General features: G+C 44.5%; 1 protein-coding gene across 2 annotated transcripts in view; it reads left to right on the forward strand.

The window, feature by feature from the left end:
- The window catches only part of TRIO (trio Rho guanine nucleotide exchange factor), a 387,461-nt gene that overhangs the window by 225,455 nt on the left and 147,156 nt on the right, over positions 1-14,850 (forward strand). The window lies entirely within an intron of this gene.

Genomic DNA, 14,850 nt, shown 5'->3' on the forward strand with positions numbered 1-14,850 from the left:
AGGCACCTTTTACTGGGTCCAGGGTGGCGGGGGTGGGCTTGTTAGAGCCAGTGCTCCTGTTAGCTCTCAAGGCTTCTCAATAGCATGGGGAGCTTTCTGAGCTGCCGTCCGTCTGCACTTGCTGCCTTTGCTGCAGGAAGTGTGCTGAAGGTAGATCCAGTGGTTTCTCAAGCAACCACCCCTTCACAGACACACATTTCTTCTCTCTCCTTGTGGAGCTGGAGAACTCATTGGGCATCTGATGATTAAACTAAAACAGAAACACCGGCTAAAGGTAGCTAGGGCTCATTGTGTAGATAGCTATCCTCCAGTGAATTATAATTATTTGAGGTTGCAGAGCAGAACCTGTTTGGGAATCCTGGCTTCCTTCCCTGGTGTATTCACAGAGAATGTGAGTCTCTCTGTTCTTCAGAAAAAATAACTGCAGGCCACAGAACACTGTTCTCTGAGTTATCCCAGCCTCTCTCAAGCATCTGATTCTTCAAGTTCCCTGTGTCTCCTGTGAGAGTTCTCGGAAATTTGGTTCTCAGCTTCTGAGCCTTTCGTCCCCTTCTCAAGGATATTTTGAAGAGGAGTCATCTGCCTAAATTCTCCCCAGTGACAACTTTCTTCCGTTTCTTTCATTCTTATATGTACCCATCTACACACCTACAAAAATTAGTGCCATAGCTTTAAATGTATTCCCAGCTTTTAGAAAAACCTTTAGTGTTAAAACTAAAGTTGCCAACCCCACTCCCACACACACACTCACAAAGAAATGGACAAGGAGGTGCCAGGAACCTTCACCCAGTCTCCTGCACTGGCAACATCTTCTATGATGGTGGTAACTGTCAAACCAGGAAGAAGGCTGTGCTACAACCCACAGAGCTGATTCATTCAATTTCACTCAGTTTAAATTCACTTGTGTGTGCACATACATAGTTCCATGTGCTTTCATCACTTTTAGGTTCATGTAACACCAACACTTTTTTTTTTTTAAAGATTTAATTTATTTGAAAGAGTTACACAGAGGAAAGGCAGAGAGAGGGAGAGAGAGAGAGATCTTCCATCTGCTGGTTCACTCCCCAGTTGACTGCAACAGGCGGATCTGTGCCAGCCCAAAACCAGGAGTCAGGAGCTTCCTCCAGGTCTCCCACATGGGTGCAGGGGCCCAAGGACTTGGGCCATCTTCTACTGCTTTCCCAGGATACACCAGAGAGCTGGATTGGAATTGGAGCAGCCAGGTCTTGAACTGGCGCCCATATGGGATGCTGGCACTCCAGACCAGGGCGTTAAACCGCAGTGCCACAGTGCAGGCCCCACCAACACTTTCAAAATACAGACTTCCACAGAATTATCCTATCACCACAAAGCTCCATTGTGCTGGCTTCTTATAGTCCTATCCATGCCCTACCCCATCTCTAACCCCTGGCAACCACTGCTCTGTTGTTCCATGTCTTTATTATTTTATTTCAAAAGTGTTACATAAATGAAATCATATGATCTGTAACTTTTGAGATTGGCATTTTTTACTCAGCATGATTTCCTTGAGATCTGTCCACTTTTGTGCATGTGTGACTTGTTCTTTCCTCCTTAATGCTGACCAGTATTTTATGGCATTGATGCAACATTGTTTGCTTAACCACTTATCCATTGAAGGCCATTTCAGTTCTTGGTTATCATAAGAAGAGAAGCTATGAACAATCATGTTAGGGGGTTTTGTTTAACAAAAGCTTTCATTCCCTCGGGATAAATGCCCAAGAATGTCATTGTGCTTGGTCTTTGACTAAGTACATGTTTAGTTTTAAAAGAAACTGCCCAACTGTTTTCCAGAATGAGTATGCTATGTTTTACTACCACCAGTCATGCATGCATGATCTCTAGTGTTTTTCTGTTTTTTAAAAATTTATTTATTTGAAAGACAAAGTTACAGAGAGAGAAGGTGAGACAGATATAGAGAGAGGTGTTCTATCTGCTGTTCACTTGTCAAATGTCCACAACAGCAAGAACTGAACCAGCCTGAAGCCAGGAGCCAGCAACTCCATCTAGGTCTCCCACATGGGTTGCAGGGGCCCAAGTAATTGGGCCATTTTCCTCTGCTTTCCCAGGTACATCATCAGGGAGCTGGATCAGAAGGGGAGCAGACAGGGTTTGAACCAGTGCTCATATAGGGCACCAATTTGCAGGCTATGGCTTAACCTGCTGTGCCACAGTGCCAGCATCTCCATTGTTTTAACATCTCAGAAATCCAGGATTTCTTTAAGAAATTTGTCAATGAGAAAAGTTAATCTCCAATGCCTGGTATTTTAGGGTAGAAAGTTTATACGATCAAATCGTAGTAATTCATGTTTACCATTACTTTCCATAGGTGCATTCCTTAGTGTATCAGATTCTCTGTGTGCATCTTAAACTTTTATCTGATGTAGGTACAAATGAACGATTGGCAACAGGCAGGTAAAGCCAGAGGATTGTGAGATTGCAGAACCATCTATTGCATCATAGCCCTTGTGTGACTGAGCATTGGATTTGACTGGGGCATCACTTGCTGCCTACTCGTGTAGCACTGTGTCTTTACATGGACTGTGGTTTCTGGTTTGGCATACTGATAAAAAAAAAATGTGGAACCACCCATATATGTAGTTATTTATTATTTCTTTCCATAAGAATGTAAACTATTAAAATCAGTGAGAACATATTATAGTATAACATATCCCCTTAACTGGCTGAGTGAGCTGGAACAGGTTACTCTGAAGTACTTAAGCATGTACAACTACAAAATGGAAATAAGAAAGTCTCTAAGGGTTGTGAGATAGTAAAGAAATGGCAGATATGAAACAGTTTCCATAATGCTTTTCCTGTAGTTGCTGCCAATAAATGACTCTTTTTCCTCCTGACCCCTATTTTAACTTACTCAATATAGATAAAATAATACAAATTTGAAAATTAGTTGTAAAAATGTAACTATGTAGTTGAATCTGGTCTGTGACTTGTTAGTTTTTTGTTTTTTTAAAAAGCAAAGAGAGAGAAAAATACATATATCCCATCTATCAATTCACTCCCCAAAGGCCTACAAAGGCCAGAGCTGGCCCAGGTGATAACCAGGAACCAGGAAATGAGTCTGGGTCTCCCACATGAGTGTCCTGCTGCTTCCCAGAGTATACTCGCAGGAAGCTGGAATTGAGAGCAGAGCTGGGACTTGAACCCAGGTACTCAAACATGGGATGCAGTTGCTTCAATGGGCATTTTAACCAGTAGGCCAAATGCCTACCCCTGCCTCACTAATCACCTAAGATTAACTGCTTAATCTACTTCTGATGCCTTTTCTCAGTCATGTGACTCTGTTCTTAACAAAATTGAAAACCTATCTTGGTATGTACACAAGTCAGTTCTGTCTCTACCCTCAGTCACTCAGAGCAAAGCCATCTGTTAGAATCCTTACTTGTGGGCCAGCGCCACAGCTCACTTGGCTAATCCTCTGCCTGCGGCGCCAGCACCCCAGGTTCTAGTCCTGGTTGGGGTGCCGAATTCTGTCCCAGTTGCTCCTCTTCCAAGCCAGCTCTCTCCTGTGGCCCGGGAATGCAGTGGATGATGGCCTAGGTGCTTGGGCCCTGCACCCGCATGGGAGACCAGGAGAAGCACCTGGCTCCTGGCTTCGGATCAGCTCAGTGCACCGGCTCTGGCAGCCATTTGGGGGGTGAACCAACGGAAAAGGAAGACCTTTCTCTCTCTAACTCTGCCTGTCCATTCATATTGGCATAAATTATTTTATACATATAACTAAATACTGTCAATCCTAGCAAGAACTTCAAAATAAATGAATATTTTTTTTCCTCCACCAAATAAATAGGTATGAATATTTTATGTTGATTAGTAGGAAAACTGTGATGTTATGATGTTACACAAAAGGAAAGTCCTTTTGTAAAAGTAATTTATATTAGAGGTTGGCATTACTGTGCAGTGGGTTAAGCCACAGCCTATGACGCTGGCATCCCATGTTGAAGCACATGAACTTTCTATTTGTTTTCAGGTAGAGAAAATTTATATGTCCAAGAGAGAAATTAGAAATAATTGTAGAAAATCATAGATCACTCCAACTTATTTCATACATTATAGTTACTTAGTATATGGGATGAATGAGTTTCATATATTTTCATTTTTAACTCAGGATTACAATAGGGATTGAAAATATATTGTTGTTCATTGACTCCATATTTTATAGTTTCTTTGTTGAAAGATCATCTCTAAAAGGAGATTCCCAAATATATCTTTATCTATTTGATTAGTGTGATATAAAAAGAGATTCTTCAACACAAGGTTGAGAATTGCAGTTATAGACCTTATTTTTTTTTTTAATTTTTTTTTTTTTTTTTTTTTGGACAGGCAGAGTAGATAGTGAGAGAGAGAGACAGAGAGAAAGGTCTTCCTTTTTGCCGTTGGTTCACCCTCCAATGGCCGCTGCAGCCAGCTCATCGCGCTGATCCGAAGGCAGGAGCCAGGTGCTTCTCCTGGTCTCCCATGCGGGTGCAGGGCCCAAGGACTTGGGCCATCCTCCACTGCCTTCCCGGGCCATAGCAGAGAGCTGGCCTGGAAGAGGGGCAACCGGGATAGAATCCAGCGCCCCAACCGGGACTAGAACCCAGTGTGCTGGCGCCGCAAGGCGGAGGATTAGCCTGTTAAGCCACAGCGCCGGCCACAGTTATAGACCTTAAAATGCACAAATGGAAATGGATATATCTAGATAGTCTTATTTACTTATTATGTTTCTTTTAAAGGGCATTTTAATAGTCTTGATATTTTGATACAAGACTTCATTTTATTATCAAGGAATCACGGTCTTGGTCCATTGGAAGGAATTAAACTATTTGGGTGTCCTCCTCACGTGTATTATTTGTGTTGATTGTTGCTCTCACCAGCCATTTATTAGCTAGAGTTTTACCTGGACACTTTGAAAGCGTCATATAAGTTAGACTTGCAGAGACTGATAATGCTTTTCGGGTTCTATAATATCTGATTTCTCTTACTTTTTAAAAGTAGAATATTCAGGCCGGCGCCACGGCTCAATAGGCTAATCCTTCGCCTGCAGCACCGGCATCCTGGGTTCTAGTCCCGGTCAGGGCACCTAATTCTGTCCCGGTTGCCCCTCTTCCAGTCCAGCTCTCTGCTGTGGCCCGGGAGTGCAGTGGAGGATGGCCCAAGTGGTTGGGCCCTGCACCCGCATGGGAGACCAGGAGAAACACCTGGCTCCTGGCTTCGGATCAGCGCAGTGCGCAGGCGGCAACGCACTGGCTACAGCGGCCATTGGGGAGTGAACCAATGGCAAAAGGAAGACCTTTCTCTCTGTCTCTCTCTCTCACTGTCCACTCTGCCTGTCAAAAAAAAAAAAAAAAAAAAGAATATTCAGAAAGAAAAGATCAGGAAGGAGCTGGGCTTTTTTGTTTGGGCCTGCAGATGGCAATGGGACAGCAGAAAGTAGACTTAGCCACCCTCCCTCTACTACTGGCTCTCCCCTGGGAGACTGTTCTTGTATGTGACTTCAGGGAGTCCACAGCCAAAATTGGTGAAGGCTTTATAGGAGAAGACTCATGTCTTCTAAGTGTGTTATATTTATTTATTAATTTTTACTCAATAGGCAAAGAGACAAATTCAGAAAGAGAGAAATCTTCCATTTACTGGTTCACTACCCCAAAATGCCCACAGCAGCGAAGGCTAGACCAGGCCAAAGCCAGAAGCCTGAAACCCAATTTGGATTTGCCACATGGGTGACAGGGACCAAATACTTGAGCCATCATCACCTGCTGCCTCCCATGCTACACATTAGCAAGAAGCTGGAATCAGAAGCAGAGCTGGGACTCAAACCCAGGCACCCTTGATATAGGATACAAGTGTCCCAAGCAGTGTCTTAACTGCTGTGCCAATGCCTGCCCCTGACATGTACACCTTTCAGGGACTATGAGAAACGAAAGATACCAGAGGCTGCTTTGGTGAAAGGATAGATTTCACCGTGCTCAATTGAGATTGGTCTTCAGTACAAGTCTAGAGAAGCTGATTTTTAAACTGCTAGTAAAGAAAGAAGTGAATGAACACGTTACAGTGTGCTGTTTTTCATTCCTTATTAGGTTTCTGGTTTGATGAAAGGCGTCTAGTGCAATTAGTGGGTGCATATTTGACCAAGGCTTTCACCCCTTAGTGTGTAGGCAAGACAGGAAAATGCTGGCTGTCTGTTAGTGCAGTTACTAGAATTAGATGGTTGACTGCCTATAAAAAAATCAGCTTGGGTATGAACTCAAGGCCAAGGCTCTCCATATCCCCTGGTACTGGTCTTTGAGCCGAATGCAGCAGAAAGAAAGTGTCCAATAGTAAGAGACTGCTCATGCGCAGTATTTGAGCAAGGAACTGACTGCCAGTTCTGAGCCATGGCATGTCAAACTTGCTAGCTAAGGGGATGTCAGAAATGACACACTAGTCATCATCCTAGGTGGGCAGGATGCATAATCATGTGGTCTCAACTTCTGTATAGAGAAGCCCTGCAGCCACATCTTGGCACTTACTCCTACCCATTCGCAACTTTTGTCCATAGGTGGCAACTAAAGGAACTGCTCCTCCCCATTCAGGCTTCCTGGATACTTTGTAATGTTGACTGTCACAAAGAGGGGGCAGACTTAGTACCATAACAGAAGTCATCGTTGCTGCATTAAAACCCTTGCAAGTGAGACTGTTAGTGGAATGTTGCAGACCTGTCCCCACAAGTAACTCTCTGGTCTGTTATTAAGGATAAGGCTTGTGACCAAGGGAAGCAGTCATCTTGTTCTCTGCCTGTTGTTTGGATCACCTGGTACTGCATTTGGCCCCCACATTGAGACACGGAAGGGGTGCTGAGTGCTCTGATGTCAAAGGAGCTCCAGGTCATGCCATGCCTGTGGAGTTCACTGGGTAAAATGTCAGCCTAGGAAATGCCAGGCAGACTGCAGGGACAAATGCACCATCTTCAGGGACCCAGAGGTGTGGCGAGAGGAACTGTACTCTGATGAGATGCCAAGTGTTCCAGGGACACTAGAGGGTGGTCATTCTCCACATGACCCAGTGACATACAGCAACTCTTCCTGAACCTGGCACCACTCCCAAGCAGCAACTCTTGCTGAAGACAATGTCTAACCCAATGGGGTTGTGGGGGAATGAAAAGGAAATCAGGAATTCCTAATGTCAAACCATTTTAAGCAGTGTTGGGCTTTATGTAAATCTGAATAGTGGGAAGTCCCTCTCACTCCCACACTAATCTTTAGCTCTGTGTCAGTCACATCGTGTCTCTTGTCTCTTCCTGCATCACATAGTCCTCACCTTATCCTTCTCCTTACTTAGCAACTCTGCAGGGCGTCCATCTCACATGCTAGAAGGTCACTCACTGCCCCCTCCTCACAGGTGGAGCTGCCATGAACACAGCTCATCGTTTCAGGCAGGATGTGCTGTGCTCATGGCAATAGTTCCCTCTTTGTCCTTGTTTCCTGCACCTGAAACTGAACCATATTTTAGTCACACAGTGGTTGCCCTCCAAGATTCCACTTACAGGTTGCTAGATTGAAACTGCCCACTTCTGCCTCTGGCTTGCAACAGCTACAGGCAACTGTGGCTTTGATACTTCCTGTGCTGGACTTGACTGTGTGCCCATCACCATAGTACCTGAGTACAAAAGTAGGGAAGTGGGTACCGACTGTAGCTTCTGTTACACGGGCTTCTGATAAGTAGCACTTCCTTATGTCTGTGGTCGACTTCACTGGAGTTTCAGATTGGCTTTACGAGTTAGGGAAGATAGCATTTCATACAGGAGAAACTTAAGGTAGAGCCTACCTACCATGTATTCCCCAAAGTCAAATGTGGGATAGACCCCGCCCTGTCCCCCCAACCCCCTGCCACAGTGAATGTGTTGTGCTTCTCCTTACATATCCTACCTTTAGATGGACATCGTCTTGTAACCTGCTTTCAAACTGAATCAGATCTTCGCCCTGAGGAGCACAGAGGGGTCACACCCACAGCCTTTGCCAGGTCTCAGGGCTCTGATACTAATATGCACTTCATCAGCTAGAAGCTTGCTGCTTTCCAGGGCCCCACAGCCCCAGTGAGTTCTTCCCCAGGTGGTGAGGAAGGGGCTTGCTCTTCTTGATGCATTTTTAGAGGCTTCAGATGGAATCCTGTTTAGGAGGGGCTGTGGCAAGGCAGGGTCCTCTTTGATCAGACCAAGCCTGATAGGACCCTCCCGTGTCTTTATCACAAGGGTTGACTCCACAGAACCCTATTTCGGTCGCTAAACCAGCCATCTCTGTGGATCCTTCTCCATGAACCAGGTCTATACACGCCAGCAACCCAGTTATGAGCTGTTCAGATTCTCCTGCAGAGAATGCTCTGGACATCTCCAAGCTGAGACTGTTAGCAACAGCTCAGATGGCCTGTAGGGGGCAGCATTGCTTAAGCCTGTGGCTGCCTGACCAGCCCATGGATCTCAAAACTGGAATCCAGGTTCCTGCTTCTTCTCTTGCCATTGGGCAAGGATTTATCATTATATTGTAAGTCAGCCACGTGTACAGAAGTTTTGGGTTGTTGTTTTGTTTCTTCCCCTTATTTTGTGGTAAGAAATTTACAGACATCCCATAGATTTTCTCGTTTCTTTGTTCAGGGATATTTTAGGCATTCCATGTACCCTTTTCCATGTTAAAAATATACGCTGATTGAATCATGTTGTGTTCTGATGTTTGTTGCTTCATCCCCAGTTGACATTGGAAATGACCTTTATGACTGTTTTTCTCCAAATCAAATGAGAAAATTTGCTGTAGGACCAAAAGAACTGTACACTGGCAAAGAAGTTACAGGCATCAGGCACCATGGTTTTAATATAAACAGCCTTGCCTCTTCTGCCTCATTTGGTTTTTTCCTTTGTCATTTGCTTGATCCCAAGACTATTTCCTATGTAGTCTCCCCCCGCCTTGCGACTCTTTGCTGGTTTCTCGGGCCAGCCAGGCAGGCTGAATGAATTCTGCCGAGGATGTTACTGGTTGCAGAGGGGAGGGCGGTTGCCAGACCAAGTCTCATGCGTTCTTTCCTCAGTTTAGTATAGAATTAAAAAGCTGGGAAACAATTTGCAAAGAGGCAGAAATTTCTATGAGACAGAAAAGGAACTTGTATTTGCTTGACAAGTGAAAGAAAAAGTGCCTGGTCCGAGAGGAGACCAGGCAGAGTGCCTGAGCGGGACAACAGCTTTTAGGAAGTGTCCTGGGATTGTAAGTCATTACTGTCTGTTCCTTGGGTCATTCTGTGGGGATGCCCATTGGACGGGTGTTTCGTATACTGTAGTTGATTGGCTTGGGCTCATGGAGATAGCGGGGATCTCCTGGAAATGGCCTGTCTCCCCCTTAGGGGCTGAGTCCCCTCATCTGCTAGGAGTCAGTCTGGGTGGGAAATTGCAGCTAACTTGAAGGCATGATTTAAAAGACAAGGGTCACACAAGATAGCCAGGATCTCCTAGAGTCAGTCCAACTCTCCTCAGGGGCTCAGCCCCTTCTTCTGCCAGCTCTGGGTGAAAGATTGTAACCACCCCGGAGGTGTGTTTTAAAGCCACAAGATCACACATACAGCACAAGAAGCTATAGTGGGGGAGATGCCCCTGGTCTGGAGACAGGCTTTCTAGCCACAGCTGGCAGCCTGCTTGTGAAGGACATTCTGCCTATGTCTGAGGGGCCCATAAGCCCCCAGCCCCACTGGACAGCCTCAGGGGACACATGTTGGAATGTCTAGGATGTCCTGGGGAGAAGTTAGTTAAAAAAATAATAATAATAACAGAATGGAAACAGTTTGACCCCAAAATCTTCATGCTACTTCCCTAAAACCTGACAGAAGCATTTTCTATAGAATCCAAATGGACTGATTCTGATACCTTTTCCTCATACTTTGTTGTTTCTAGGAGTAAAAGGGCTTAAATGTGGTATGATGTTAAGTTTACCAGACTAAGTGACATATATTGAACAATTGGTAGGAACCTGGATATGTTGTGAAAAATACCTTGAGAAAGAAGGTTCTTAAACTTTGTAATGTTTCTGTTTGTAAGATTTCTTAGAACAAACATAATAGTGGCTGCCACATATTTATTTCTTTACTCTATGTATATCATCCTGCTTAATCTTCAAAGCAACTTTTGAGGCAGGCATTGTCACCATGCCAATTTTAGAGATGTAAAAACAGAAATGGGACCAGCATTGTCGCATAGCAAGTAAAGCTGCTGCCTGTGATGCCATATGAACACCGGTTTGAGTCCTGGCTGCTGCACTTCAAATCTAGCTCCCTGCTAATGCACCTGGGAAAGCAGAGGAAGATGGCCCAAGTAGTTGTGCCCCTGCACCCACATGGGAGACCTAGAAGAAGCTCCCATCTCCTAGCTTGGGCCTGGCCCAGCCCAGGCCATGCGGCCATCTGGGGAGTAAACCAGCATATGGAAGATCTTTCTCTGTCTCTCCTTCTCTGTAATTCTGCCTTTCAAATAAATAAATAAATATGTTAAAAAAAAATTAGGAGACATGCATTGAAATAAATGACTCATCAGGGCTAGAATGTTATCAGAATTTGAACTGAAGCATTTTTGCTTCAGAACCTACACTTTTTTTTAAAAAAAAAAAATTTATTTATTTTACTTGAAAGAGTTACACAGAGAGAGAAGGAGAGGCAGAGAGAGAGAGAGAGAGAGAGAGAGAGAGGTAGGTCTTCTATCCACTGGTTCACTCTCTATTGGCCGCAACAGCTGTAGCTGTGCCAATCTGAAGCCAGGATCCAGGAGCTTCTTCCAGGTCTCCCACATGGGTGCAGGGGCCCAAAGACTTGGGCCATCTTCTTCTGCTTTCCCAGGCCATAGCAGAGAGCGGATGGGAAGTGGAGCAGCCGGGACTTGAACCAGCATCCTTATGGAGGTAGACCCACAACTACACATTGGGCATCAGATGAGTTCTAAGAGTTACCTTTGGTCTTCTCTTCAGTAGCATGTAAAGATGAGTTAAAATGGTTTCATAACTTAAATGGTATTTTTGTCAAATGTGCGGGAAAAGCGGAGTTTTGCAGATATCTCCACCCAGACAGGCAGCCTGCCCTTTCCTGCCCTGCAGGCAAGGGTCCTAACTTGAGTCTGCTCAAGGCTCACATTCCTTTTCCTGGGTTCCAGTAAAAAGGTGGGGGGGTGGGGCAGGGGTGGGGACAGCCTCATCAGGTAAGGATGCAGTTGAATCTTGGGAGAGAGGAGTGAAGGAAAAGGTTTTTGTATTGTTTCCCAGCAACATAAAGGCACTTGCAAAGGGCTGCTTTTTCACACATGTTCTTCTAGGAAATCAGCCAGAGGCAGGGCTGAATGTCCACATGCTGTGGAAGGAGTTTTCTTAATGGGAAGCTAGTGGGTAGCTCTTGCGTGTGTCAGAGACACCTGCTTTCACCCTGCCCCCTGGCATGTGGAAGGCAGGTTACCATGTTAAGTAGAAAAGTGACTAATGAGGTGATATGTCAGGGATGTTTTTGGTTAATTGTTTTACTCTTAATACATTCTATTAAAATATTACAGTCTTCTTTTGGTAAATTATTCATTATTATCAGAGCAGCCTAACTGACGGGTATTTGGTTTCATTCAGTGAGTCTTGCCTACTCTGTCAATTTCAGTCCATCCCTGTAATTAGGGTAATTAACATGTATCTAGAGCCCTCCTACTGCTCCTCTTTCATCTACTCCTATTAGGAGCTTCTTGTGGAAGTGTTGAGGCTCCCAGGATCAGTGTTCTAGAAACTGAGCATTAGAGAAGTTAAGTGATCTCCTGGGTCACAGAGCTAATACTTTCCCCAGTGCTTCTCAAGTCCAGAGCGCCTTACTCCACGTCGTAGTACCGGTACTGCTGTGCCGTGTGACTGACGCACCTGTCCGAATGCTGGTATTGCTGTTCAGTTTGACTCACTGCACATGTCAGAATGCTGGTATTGCTCTCCAGTGCAACCTAGAGCAGTGGAATATTTCTCAAGGGAGATGTTTGAGTAAGTTGGAAGGTTTCAGAACGTCATGATGCTATCATCCTTCCTGTTATTTATGAATGTCACTGCCATGCTCAGGAGAATTTAGAGGAAAGTAAAAAAAAAAAAAAAAAAAAGGAAAGAAAGAATGAATCTTGCTGATTATCAGCCCTTTACAAATCGTGCAGAGCATCAGCCAGTATTTGGTGACTTGTACAGCATCTTCCACGGTGAGGTAAAATAGACACCACGTGTGCCAGTTCCCTGTCTGTGCCTCTCACTGTGTTACTGCAGAACCCGGGGCCTCCTTTCCTCAGCGAGAGGTTGACCAGTAAAATTAATCCATAGAACTCATAGAACCTGGGCAAAAATAAATCCTTTGCCAGCACTTTTCATATTTTTAGATTGACCTGCCATATTTAAAATGTTTGTTGACCTGCAAATAACAATAAAAGTATGTTTTTATGTGTTTAGAATTGCTCAGTGAATAAGCTATAGTGTGAAATTGATGTTTCAAGGTTTTCTGTATTAAAAAGTAGAAGGCAGGTTCTTTGTGCGTATTTGGGAGAAATAAAAGCCACATAGTGATACTGTGTTTTCAGCTAAAGAGTCACTTAGTAATGAAGACATTCTGAAAAGCTTAGATTGGCTTTAGTCATTAGAGAATCGCAAATTGAAATTACAGTCAAATATTACTCATTTAAAATGGCTAAAGTTAAAAAAACTGACTGGACCAATTATTGGTGAGGATGTAGAATAGAGAATAGAATTCTCATACGTGATAGGAATGTAAAAAATGGTAGCGCACTTTGGAAAAGATTGGCAATTTCTTAAAAAGCTAAACACATACCCAGAATAAGATCTAGCAACTCTTCACCTAGGTATTTCCCTAAAAGAAAATATAACTTCATACAGAGACTGTGCACAAATGTACATAGAAACTTTACTTGTAAGGGCCCCAAACTGGATTAGTCAAAAGCCCATTAGCTGATTAATAGGTAAATTATGATTTATATATACAGGGGTATGCTTTCAACAATAAAAGGAGCAAGCTATTGATACACACACAGTAGCCTAGATGAATCTTGGAGTAATTTGTCTGAAAGAAATCAGATAGGGACCAGTATTGCAGTGTAGTGGGTAAAGCCACCTCTTATGACACTGGCATTTCACATGGGTGCTGGTTTATGTCCTGGCCTCTCCACTTCCGATCCAGCTACTTGCTAATAACCTGGAAAAGCAGCAAAGGATGGCTCAAATGCTTGGGCCCCTGCACCCACTTGGAAAACCTGGAAGAAGCTCCTGGCTACTGCTTCAGGCCAGCCCAGCGGCTATTGCAGCCATCTGAGGAGTAAACCAGTGGATGAAAGACATTTCTCTTTCTCTCATTTTCTTTTTTTGTGTATGTGACAACTTTTTCCAGGGTTCTCATTGCTTTTATGGGGAAGTAAATTTTAAAAAAATATTTATTTTACTTGAAAGGTGAAATTACAGAAAGGGAGAGGCAGAGGGAGAGAGAGAGACAGAAATAAAGAGATCTTCCATCTGCTAGTTCACTCCCAAAATGGCCATCATGGCTGGAGCTGGGCCAGTTGGAAGCCAGGAGCCAGGAGCCTCTTCCGGGTCTCCCATGTGGGTACAGGGGCCCAAGGACTTGAGCCATCTTCCACTGCTTTCCCAGGCACATTATCAGGGAGCTGGATCAGAAGTGGAGCAGCTGGAACTCAAATCCATATGGGATGCCGGTGCTGCAGGCAGCAGCTTAACCTGCTGTGCCATAGCACTGGCACCTCTAACTCTGACTTTCAAGTACATAAATAATGTTTTAAATATGTATTTACTTGAGAGGCAGTTACAGAGAAAGAGAGGAGTGGAGCAGCCAGGACTCGAACCGGCACCCATAGGCTTATTAATCTATACCACAGTGCTGGCCCCTAAATAAATCTTTAAAAAGTTAGATAAAAAGAGCATACATCTGGTATGATTCAATTTCCATGCATCTTTTTAAATGTGCAAGCTAATGTCTAGTGGCTAATAGCAGATCAGTGACCCCAGGGAAGGAGGATGACAGAGAGCATAGGCAAGCTTTTGGAGTGGGGGAGCTGCCCACTGTCTCCATAGCTGTGAACTTTTCAGGAGTTCAGACATAGGCTTCAAAAGATTGTGGAAAATGCACATTATCCTTTAATTCTGTATTTCTGTGGACTTTTGGAGGCATACGTCCAAACTCACTACAGTGGACACTTTATTTTTTTTTTTTTAAGATTAATTTGTTTATTCGAGAGGCAGAGTTATAGACAGAGAAAGGGAGAAACAGAGGTCTTCCATCCACTGGTTCACTCCCCAAATGGCCTGAGCTGGGTGGATCCAAAGCCAGGAGCCAGAAGCGTCTTCTGGGTCTCCCACGTGGGCGCAGAGGCTCAAGCACTTGGGCCATCTTCCACTGCATTCCCAGGCACATTAGCAGATAGCTGGATTGGAAGAGGAAGTGCAGTTTCGACTTAAGAACCCTAAAGGTGAAGACTGTGGGCCAAAATGTCAAGAAGGAGATCCCTTGATGGGAGCAGCTCTCTTAATAGGCACTTGTAAGCTGATGCTTCCATCCCCTAGGAAGCTGGAAGCATTTTCTCCGCGTACAGACCACTGCCAGCCACCAGGGTCCTTTCAGTTTCATTAATTGCTCTTTTCTGGTTCCCTGAATGGTACCCTAGAGATCTTAAGGAGTTAATGGACTTCCAGGAAGTGGGCAGGGCTCTTTCCCTGGCTCCTGTGAGGCCTGAGTAGACCTTGCTTCTCCTCTGTCACGGTGTCTGTGCTCTCCTAGGCCTCTGGTGATGTTTCAGTCGTGGCAGTG

The sequence above is a fragment of the Lepus europaeus genome, chromosome 15 (genome assembly GCF_033115175.1).
Source record: "Lepus europaeus isolate LE1 chromosome 15, mLepTim1.pri, whole genome shotgun sequence".
NCBI lineage: Eukaryota > Metazoa > Chordata > Mammalia > Lagomorpha > Leporidae > Lepus > Lepus europaeus.